The sequence below is a fragment of the Canis lupus genome, chromosome 9, assembly GCF_011100685.1.
Source record: "Canis lupus familiaris isolate Mischka breed German Shepherd chromosome 9, alternate assembly UU_Cfam_GSD_1.0, whole genome shotgun sequence".
Lineage (NCBI taxonomy): Eukaryota > Metazoa > Chordata > Mammalia > Carnivora > Canidae > Canis > Canis lupus.
In genome coordinates, this window is record NC_049230.1 from 28,329,289 (window position 1) to 28,340,528 (window position 11,240).

An 11,240-nucleotide genomic window follows, 5' to 3' on the forward strand; every position below is an offset into this window, starting at 1 on the left:
TGAGGCATGGTTTTGACTGTAAGTCATAATCTTCATTGACCAAAACAACTGCTTGTTTTGGAATATAGCAGCAAGCCACTGACAAACAGTATCTTGCAAAAAAACAAATACAATTAGAAAGAAGGAGAAGAGAATAGCATTTGTTGAGATTTTTCACGTTCCAGGCCCTGCACTATGTGCTGTGTATGCGTTAACACTAACCCTGGTGTGTTGGTAATTGTGTGTGTTTAACAGATTGGGACAGTGAGGTTCTCGTGGGGTTTGCCTGATGTCTCAAAGTAGAATAGTTGTCAGAGTTGATATTTGGGTTTAATTTTGTCTGGTTTCCAAACACCATAAAGCATTTAATGATTCTACCTTTTAAAAGCATAGAGTTGCAGACTGAGAAATGAACAGTTTCAGTTGGATAGGAATTGACAGGATTGACAGAATCTTGAGAGTGAGGATGAGAGAAGGTAGCCTTATCCTGTAGCTCTTGTGAGTGGTAGAGATAGCTGGCATTTCTATTCCACCTCACATTAAATTCTTCTAGGAAATTAATCCATCCCTGTTTCTACTGTATGTGATTAAGCATCAGAGAGATGAATGTTTTTTAAAAGAAAAATAAGTTCATGGTATTGTATTCCAGATACTTTGGCAAAAGATTTTACATTAATGGATTGTACTCAACGAGATTTCCAAACAGTTGGGTATGTCCACATGATGTTATACTCTAGGAGAAACAGGTCATTGAGGAGTCTGAGGAAATGGACATACAGGCCAACTGTGCATTTTCCTGGAAATAGAATGGCTTCAACACCCCAGGGACCTGTTTTTCAGGTCTGCCTTCTTTCCTTTCTTCCTTCCCACGTGGCAACAGTATATACAGTCATGAATTCTCTGCTTTCTACTTGTCATCAGTGAATGTTGTGGCTTCACATTAACAGAACTTTGGAGAAGAAGCAGAAACCTCAGTCCAGTATTACATAATCCTAGATTTTCACGATATATTCTGATAATTAGCTTATTTTTATCTAAAAGTTTGGTATTGCAGAATATATATATATATGCATATATATATAGACTATATATCTGTAGACATGTATATATATATAGAGAGACATATGTATATGATGGGGGAGAGGCTGAGTGAGAGAGAGAGAAACTGAGAGAGATTATAGATATTTATCAGTCCTCCTGAGAAAACTCTTGAAAATACCAGACAAAGAATAGTAAACTTCTACCACACCAGAGAATATTTTAAAGTTTTTCTTTCCTTAAAAATAAAGGTCTTAAAAATGCATTTATTGAAATATAAACCAGTAGAGAAAGTCATGCAAATCTTAAATGTAGAGGCCAAGAAGCTGTCACAAAGTCAATAAATCTTACAGACAGTAGTCAGGCCAAGTGTTTACAGCATCCCAGATCTCCCACTGTGTCCTCTTTCAGTCAGAATCCCTGCCTTGGTACACTAGGCAACCCTGATTTCCTGTATCCCATATGAGTTTCAGTTCCTGTGAAAGCCAGTCTAGTTTCAGTACGTCTTTACTCCTGGTGTGTAAACTTTTGGTTCTTAACCCACTAGGGTCCTGGGGTAATGGGTCTGAGCGTCTTTTCTTTTTCTTTTTTTTTTTTTTTTTTTAAGATTTTTAAAAATTTATTCATGAGGGACAGAGAGAGAGAGAGAGAGAGAGAGAGAGGCAGAGACATAGGCAAGAGGGAGAAGCAGCCTCCCTGTGGATGTGGGACTCAATCCCCAGATCCTAGGATCACACCTGAGTTGAAGGCAGACGTTCAACCACTGAGCCATCCGGGCATCCCTGAGCTTGTTTTCATACCCCAAAGGTCTGTCTACAACTCTACTCAACTTCTCAGCTGTTTAGCTGCCTCTTCCAGATGTCCTAGAAGAAAAGTAGCTCCAAATACTGGGCTTTTTTCCCCTTGTCTCTAGTATCTTTTCCAGTCATTCCTCTTACCTTATTACCTTGTATTACCTTATTACCTCTTTCCTTATTACCACTCTGATGCTTTTGAGCAGAGTGTTTAAATTCAAATTTTCTTTTCGTTTTCAGTGCGCAGGTGGGCACAAGCTACTTATTTTACCATTACCAGCAGCAGAACTCCCTTTCACAGATATTTATGCCACCCTCATAACACCATTTGACATTGGAATAGGATATTTGTGTATGTCTGTGTGTGTGCCAACAAGGAAATAGATTTAGAAAGGTTAAGCAATTTTTCCAACATTATATGCCTAGTAAATAGATGTCCTAGTCTTTCGCTCTATACACATGACTTTAATTTGCCTCTGAGAAGGGCATTCAAGAGTTTGAAAATACACTGGCTTCTAGTCACTCTCACAGGGCAGTCTTCATGTTAACATACCTTATTGGCACTTTACAAATAAAACCCCTTGAAATCTGAGCAGGATATAATCATTCATTACTAACTTTTGTCTCTGTAACACAGATTTAGTTTCAGCAAAACCTTTCGATTATAGATTATTTTCAAGCATCCTTTAATTGAATTGGGGGTATGGCATCTTAGAGCCAATAGAACACTTTTCTTTTTGATTATTTTCCTCAGAAAGACTCAAATCAGCTTAATGTTTAAAATTGTGAGCTCCTGAGCTGGAATACCTTGACTCAATTTTGGTTCTGCTGCTTACTCTGGATTTTGCATGAGTTAACACGTCACCTTTGTGAGCCTCAGTTTCCTTAGTGGCACAATGAAGCCAGTGAAAGTTCCTGTCACTCAGAAACATTGTGAGATCAAGTGTCTGCCCTGAGAACATTGGCAGAATGCTCAGTACATGTTTAGCACTTAATAAATATTTGCTATTGTTTTAATTTTATAGTTCCTTGAAGTCAGTGTTTATTATTTTGAGATCTCCAGTTTACTGTGTTTTTTATTGTTTCATAATTGTTTTTTATTGTTTTTTAATTGTTTCATATTGTTGGGTTAGACCAACTTGGCTGGGGTTATGGTGTGAAGATGAAATCTTTCAGAAGTTAGCATTAGCAAAACTACATGTAGTCAATGCATGAAGTAAAAAACTTGCTACCATTGACTTTTTTTTAAAAGATTTTATTTATTTATTCATGAGAGACGCACAGAGAGAGAGGCAGAGATATAGGCAGAGGGAGAAGCAGGCTCCATGCAGGGAGCCCGATGTGAGACTCGATCCCAGGACTCCAGGAGCACACCCTGAGCCAAAGGCAGACGCTGAGTCAGGCTTCCCTGACTTTTCTTTCAAAGAGACTCTTGGTTCTTTTCAGTACGTGGGCAAAAATTGTAGGCTGTAACCGAAGTTCTTTATATATCCAGCCACAAAGAGACAAGTGGTTTCCCTCATTACTTAATTTATTTCATCACAGACCATCAGGAGATGGTCTGTATACAGTCCTGTATACATCAGGAGAAATGTCTGCTTTAGGGGGAATTGTGCTTGATTTTTCTGCTTTGTGATAGGTGCTGTTGCAACCAGTGAAGGAAGGGGAATTGTCCATTTTTAAAGGATATTGGATAATAACATAGGATATTGTCTAAATATTATCAGTTAATTCAACATTTGCAAATAATTTCTAGTACTTTTGGCATCTATCAGCCTTTAAAGCACATGTGGCTACCTGAACTCTCAAATACTTTACTGGCTGGTTGGTTTAGTGAGCAGATTGGTTTGTCTGGATTACATTTTCCATCTCCCCAATATAAGTACCTAGGTTGATTTTATAGAAAAAGCTCTGCTTATATTTTATTGTTGACATACTTAGCAAGGCTGGACCAAAAGGGAAAATTTCTTCTTTTTTGTTCTGAAAGTATCTGTACGGGCAAGGTCTGCTCTACCTCCTCTCTATTATACACAGACCTCTATGTCTTTGACATTCCCCAAGGAGACAAACATAAAAAGCGAAATATATATACTACATCTTCTTTATCTATTCATCTGTCAAAGGACATCATGGATTATAAGGGAAAAGAGGGGAACTGAGTGGGAAAAATTAGAGAGGGAGACAAACCATGAGAGACTCCTAACTCTGGAAAACAAAGGGTTGCAGAAGGGGAGGTGGGCGGGGTTTGGGGTAACTGGGTGATGGGCACTGAGGAGGGCATTTGATGGAATGAGCACTGGGTGTTATACTAAATGTTGGCAAATCAAACTTAAATAAAAACAAACAACAACAACAACAAAAAAGAGCAAGGAAAAAGGAAAAAAAAAGCAAAATAGAACTCATTGGAAAACTCAGGACCTTGTCTGGCCAACCCCTTCAACTACACATCCTTCCTTCCTTTTCTTTTTTTTTAAGATTTTATTTATTTATTCATGAGAGACACACAGAGAGAGGCAGAGACTCAGGGAAAGGGAGAAGCAGGCTTCCTATAAGGAGCCCGATATGGGACTCAATCCCAGATCCCGGGATCACACTCTGAGCCAAAGGTAGCCACTCAACTGCTGAGCCACCCAGGCATCCCACATCCTTCCTTCCTAACAGATAAAAAGGAGCTCCAATGCTCTGGGAAATTTGATGTACTTTCCTGTGTCTTTCTCAAGGTCAAATTGCAGTACTCATGCACTATCATCCACTTTACCTCCCTTACTGTTTCTTAATGCCCACACACCCATTCTGTTATTAATAACAAAGTATAATCTCCCTTTTTAAGCACTAATAAAATAGTGGCAGTGGCACAGCCTAGTGGATGAGATTGAAGGATACAGAGTCAAAAGATGGTTAAGATCTTGCTCTCCTCTTCACTAGCTCTGTGACCTTGGGGTTATTAATTTCCTTCCCCTGGCCTCGGGTTTATAATCTAGAAACTAATGGGAAGTAATTGTAGCCACTCTACAGAGTTTATGTGAGCATTAAATGAGATAATGCACATAAAACACTTAGTATATAGTATGGGAACAGTAAATCCTCAACAAAGGGCAAGTATTATAATTAGAAGTCCCAGCCTGCTATATCAAAAGGAGATGAAGCTTTCTTGATTTGAACCCTAGTCACATTATTTCCCTCATTTTTCACATCTGTTAAATTAGAGTGATAAACCCCACACCTAAGGGCTGTTAGGTGAAACATTTAGTCTGACACTCAAGATCATAAAATTCATAGGGTTAGGAATGAAAAGGATAAGACATGCGTAAGTATTTTTCTTAGATCATAACTTAATAAATTGAACTTCCCTTATCCTTCCACAAATATAGTTAATTTTATCTTGTGGTACCCCTGGAATTAAAATCCCCCTAGTAAGTTGTTCATCCATGATCAATAGCTAAATTTGCAAATTGGACTTTGGATTGCAAGACCACTGAGAATTACTACTTAGGTCCCAGCTAGAGGAGTCTAACGGAGACTTTCACAGGGGACAGAGGCAGTTGATGAAACTTCTCCATGTGTTCTTCTCAATTGAGCTGGCTGTTTAATTGATTCTAAAATCAATTTTCAATTAGTGGTGCTTTGGCATTTCATATTAGCTATTAAAATTGTGAGGAAGGATAAAAAGAAAAGCATGTGATTTAGTAATTGCTTTTGCCTACCTCAAAAACACAATGGAAACTAAAAGTTAGAGATACTGTTGCAATATGATGCATTGCAAAAGAATGCAATGCTTTAAAACACATAAGGAACTGGGGTAGATTTACTTGCAGGTGGAATGGATGTCAGCTGGCTGCCCTGATAATTACCTATTCTTTCCTTGTGTTATCTTCCATTCTTCAGCATTCAAATCCAGCATACTCTCCTGTTTTTACTCTAAAAATTTTGAGAAAAAGAGAGGAAGGATTTAAAAGAGAAAAATGAAAATGAAACAGGTCTAGGTTTATAAGATATGACAGAGGGTTTGTCTTTGAAAGTCTCACTTTGGGCCTTTGTATCACAAAACGTATGACCCAGCATATGCCTCTAAAGCAGAGTAAAGAGCCACCTCTCTTTCAAAAAAAAGAGATATCCTTGTTCACATATTCATGAACCAGATTGTTTACAATCTTGGCAATTCTGCAAACCCCACAGTGTTACGGTTTGTGCGCTAGGTTTGAATCAATCAGAAGTTGTTCAAACCAGAGGGAGCACAGAATTTGAAAGAATTCCTTAGCAGCAGTAACTATAGCCCAGATCAGGAAGATTGTTCCTCAAGGCATCTTTATTCATATGTATATAGGATCAGTCCAGACCGGCTGGTGGAAAGTACAAAACTACTTTATTAATAAGAATATTTAGGTTATTCATATATCACGTATTTATTTTTTCTAAATATTTCTATTAGTAAAGTTTTCCTATACTTTATATATGTACACACATATATAAAGTTCTTATATACACATATAAACTTCTTAATATATATGTATTTGAGGTATATATAAAATAATTCTGTTTTATATATCCCTTAGTGGAGGTCTTATAGGAAGTTGCTTCTTATATTCCTTTTTTAGCTTGCATTTCCTGTCTTTCTTTTCTGCCCATCCAAGCAGGTAAAACTGTGATGGAGGTAGGCAAAAATCGGTATCACAAAAACTTTGGGGCCATTAGGCATAAACTTAAGTAAACAAAGACACAGTTGTCACTTTGGAAAGGTAGATAATTCCTTATATTGCATCACTAAGAAAGCCTTATACAGTGTCTGGCACTTAGTAGGTGCTAATTATTGTCAACGAATGAATACTGAATGAAAGTGATCTTTAGAGAATGGTTGGATCCAGGTGTCTGCCTTCATTACTCTGCACCCATAAGCGTATAAACACATTTCCTTTCCCCACTTCCAGAGGAGAGCACTGCTGTGCAACTCTCCATATCAGTTTTCATGGGCTAGTTGGCTGTCAGTTTGATGCACATTCTAACTGCAAGCAGAGCAGCATGAGCATGTCAATAAGGCCCTATCAAACAAGTTCACACTCATGAACATCACAAAGAGAAATGTCTTTCATGTTTTCGGTCTACCAGTGGTTTTCTCCTTCTGCAGATTATGCTGACCACTCAGCCCAGACTGTCCAGTACATGGAATGTGTGGCAGCTAATGTGTGTTTTGAAGTTTTAAGCCAGTCTATTCCTGCAAATGTTCAGTGGGTCCCAGTCATGAGAACCAAAGAGAATTAAATATGCATATTTATTTATTTTGCCTGACAGGTTCATCATCATATTTTCAAATTTTAATTTCCCATCACAAAACTAACACCATATAAACAAAAAGTTATTGAGTTAAATAAGAGAAAATCAGTGCAATGGAAATATCAATCAAAGATTTTTGCCTGGGGTAATACCATTGTATGCCATTTGAAAATTTGTTTAGCAAACATATTTAGGAATGTCTAATCTAAACTACTAATGTAATGGCTAATTGAGAAGAGTCTCAGGAGATATATTGAACTGTAAAGTAAAATCAGTCTCATTTTACAAACCTTATACAAATGGCTTTAAAATCATGAGATTCACTCTCCATAGGGCACACGAGAAAAATAATCTCATAAATTTACATACATATATTTAGTACATAGCTGGATGACTAGAACTTCCTGTGTCATTGCTAAAAACAACACATATCATAAGTCCTACCATAATAAAATATAATGGTGCTTTCAACATTTAATGTTAATCTTCACAGTTATGCAAATTAAGAATCAGTATGTTCACATGTGTTTTTGTTGTTGTTTTGTTTTGCTTCACATGTTTTCAGATGAGAAAACTAAGTTCAGAGTTCCTTTAGCTTGCCTGCTGTGGCATAGTGGCTCAAGAGCACAGCCAGTAGTCTAGCAGTAAGATGCAGCAATCATGGATTTTTATTTAAAAATTTCCTCTTTCCTCTGCCATACAAACCTTAACAGTGGGAAGAAACTATGTTGTTTCCTTTGGGGAAATATAGGGTGATTATTCATACTATTTGGATTCCAATTGTAAAAGTGTTGCACTGCATCTTTGGATGGGAACCTAGAGACCTAACAGCAGAATTCCCAAAATAAGTCTTTCTGCCCAGTAGCTATGTTCAGTGCTCTTATTCTGTTTACTTAGGGAAGGCATTTCTCCCTGTATTTGCTGACTGCTCTTTCTAAGTAAAGACACTTAACAAGGAAATAATGGCCCCATGGGTGAAAATCATAAAATGGAAAACCCCAAGGCATGTACATTTTATTACATTAGATTAAAGACACACCATCTACCATAATCCATCCAGTAAACAAAGGAGAAGCAAGCAAGAATGCTAAGCGAATCTTTTTTATTAAGAAAATAGCTTTATCAGTTCTATAATGTTCATTAAATTAATATATATTTATTGTAGAAATTTGTATAATAAAAAAACCCCGACAAAACTGTATAAAACTCACCCAAAACACTAGCTAAAAATAAGCATTCTTTTACATTTTTCTAATGTCTTCAAATAATTTTTTTTAAACCTGAGATTAGACCCTGTGTACTGTTTTGTAGTTTGGTTTTTAATTACTAATATAAATTGAGAATTTTTTCTTTTATTATGTGTTCTTATAAAGAATTCTAACATTTGCCTATTACTGTGTCATATGTATAATGTAACTAATTCCTTATTATTATTCATTTTGATGACTCCTATTTCATGAAATTAACAGTTTGATAAACAATTTTCTATATAAATGTTAGAAAGGGAATTCTCCGTCTAAAAGGACTATGTACTTTTTAAGGAGTTGTGAGACATGTAGTCAGATACGTAAAGCCTTTCTAGACATATTAAACCAATGTGCTGCATGTGTATAAGTGTGTTAACCCACAGCCATTCTAGTATTAGATATTTGCATTAAAAATAGTTTGAGAAGGTGATATCTGGTGTCTTAATATTTTATATTTACTTGACATTGAGCTTGATTATTACATATATTTGTAGATGTACACATTTTTTATTGGACATTTAAAATTTTTTCCTAATGGGAATGTTTATCTTTTTATATTGATTCCAGGAGCTATTTAGATATTAGGACTAATTTATATGTTAGGACTAATAATCCTCAGGTTGTTATTATATTGCAAATATTTTCTCTAGGTTTTGTCTTTTCCATTTTATTTGCCTTTTTATGCACTAATACATGATTTTCTCTCTTACTTGAAATCTTAAAAAGTCTCCTTAACTTGATATACATACACACATGAATACACATATCCAAGGAAGTGGAAAAATATTGCAATATGCTAGTATCCATATTAGTAAGTATAAAGTTGTCCACAACATTCCCTAATTATCCTTTCATTATCTGTAAACTCTGTAGTGATGTCACTTCTCTTATTCCTATTATTGGTAACTTGTGCTTTCTCTTTCTTTTGTTTTGCCTGATCAGTCTGGCTTTGGGGTTTCATCAGTTTTATTCTTGTCAAAGAATTAACTTCGGTTTTAAAAGGAAGCACTAGAAAAAGTATTAATGGATTAATAGTACATGGTATAAAATGCTCAAAAAAGAACCAACTAGCACCATATACAAAATAGTAACACAGCTCTATAAAAAAATTACTCAGGCTTGTTTTTAGAAGAAATAATTGGTCAACACTGTCGGGATTATTAAATAGTAGTATATATAGTGCTTTTGGTTTTATTTATTTATTTTTTTAAAGCAACTCTGCATTAAGGGGAAGCATGTAGGAGAGTTTAGCATAAGAATATGTGAAGAATTCAGGATAAAGACATTTGAATTATAAAGGTACTGTTATTTAGCATTGATGGATCAGTCAGGTGTGGTAATATTTCCAAAAGACCTTCAGAGAAAGCTACTTCCACTCTTTGAATAAAAATCATTAATGTTACCTCGAAAAATATTAGAGAAATTCTGTAGAAGAGTTTAGATTATATTTCCCTTGAAAAAATAATAATAACAAAAGGAAACGTCAACAGATTGTGAAAGTGTAAATTAGTACAATTCCTTTGAAATAAACATTTTGGCAATACGTGATTCAAACAAGTATTAATACTTTGATCTGGCAATTCTCAGTCTGGGAATCTTTCCTGAGGAAATAAACTGAAATGAAGAAAAATCTTTATGCCAAAAAAATATGTTTATTGTAGCGACATTGTTTTTTAATTGTGAAAATTCGAAGACAACTCTTTGCCCCAAGATACAGCAATAGTTAAATTAATTGGCTTATCCAGTCATTTGATTACAATATAATCATTGAAATGTTTACAAGGACCATATAATAACTTTGAAAATGCTTGTAAAATAATGTTAAGTAAGTTAAGAAGGATTATGCACAGTCAATTATAATTCTTAATAAGTAAATGCAGATAAGAAGGACCCAGCAAGTCCACATATTAATGGTATTCATTTTAAAGGAGGATGGAATGGTAGAAAACAAAACAGTAGTTATAGAATAGGGACTGGAATCTAAACTAGTCAGCATGTGTTATCTGTGTCTCATTGTGTTATATGTAACTTAGGTAAGGAACTTGGTATGGTCTTTTCCTTAATTTCCTCAACTTTTTGAAATGAGGGATAAAATCAGTGTTATATCATAAGAGTAACTGTTTTACTAAGTTGTTGTATTAAATGAACTATTTAGAACAGTACCTAAACTGAAATAAATGCTATGCAAATACTAGCTATAGTTTGGGTGACAGATGATGTGTATTTCTGTATTGCATTTTCTGTATTTTTAATTAGTAATATTTTTATAATGAAATCACAGCAGATAACTAGCAGAAACTCGCTTATCAAAAATTCCTGCATTCTGTTTTCTATATTCAAATCAGTGGGTGTGAGGAAAAAGCTAGAGAATTCTGGTTTCCAAATTTAGCTCCAATAGCAAGAGGATTTACAAATTTTATGCTCAACTTGACAGAACTGCTGCATGCTTCCTTCTCTACCTGTGTGGTATTCTTACTTTCTCCATCAGCACAGTCAGGCAAACATAATCAAACTTTCATAGATTAGCTTATGTCAATTATTGATTGTCCTGGTTTATTTATTTTTTATTTTTTTTTAAATTTTTTTATTTATTTACTTATGATAGTCACAGAGAGAGAGAGAGAGAGAGAGAGGCAGAGACACAGGCAGAGGGAGAAGCAGGCTCCATGCATCGGGAGCCTGATATGGGATTCGATCCCGGGTCTCCAGGATCGCGCCCCGGGCCAAAGGCAGGCGCCAAACCGCTGCGCCACCCAGGGATCCCGATTGTCCTGGTTTATAAACATCAAAACAATATTGAAAAAAACCAGAAAATCAAATTCAAATTGCTTGGGTTCAGTGTTTTTGACACCATAATTTGTGAAATATTTAATAGCTCTAAGAGCAACTTTTCTTATTCAGTAAATGCACCATC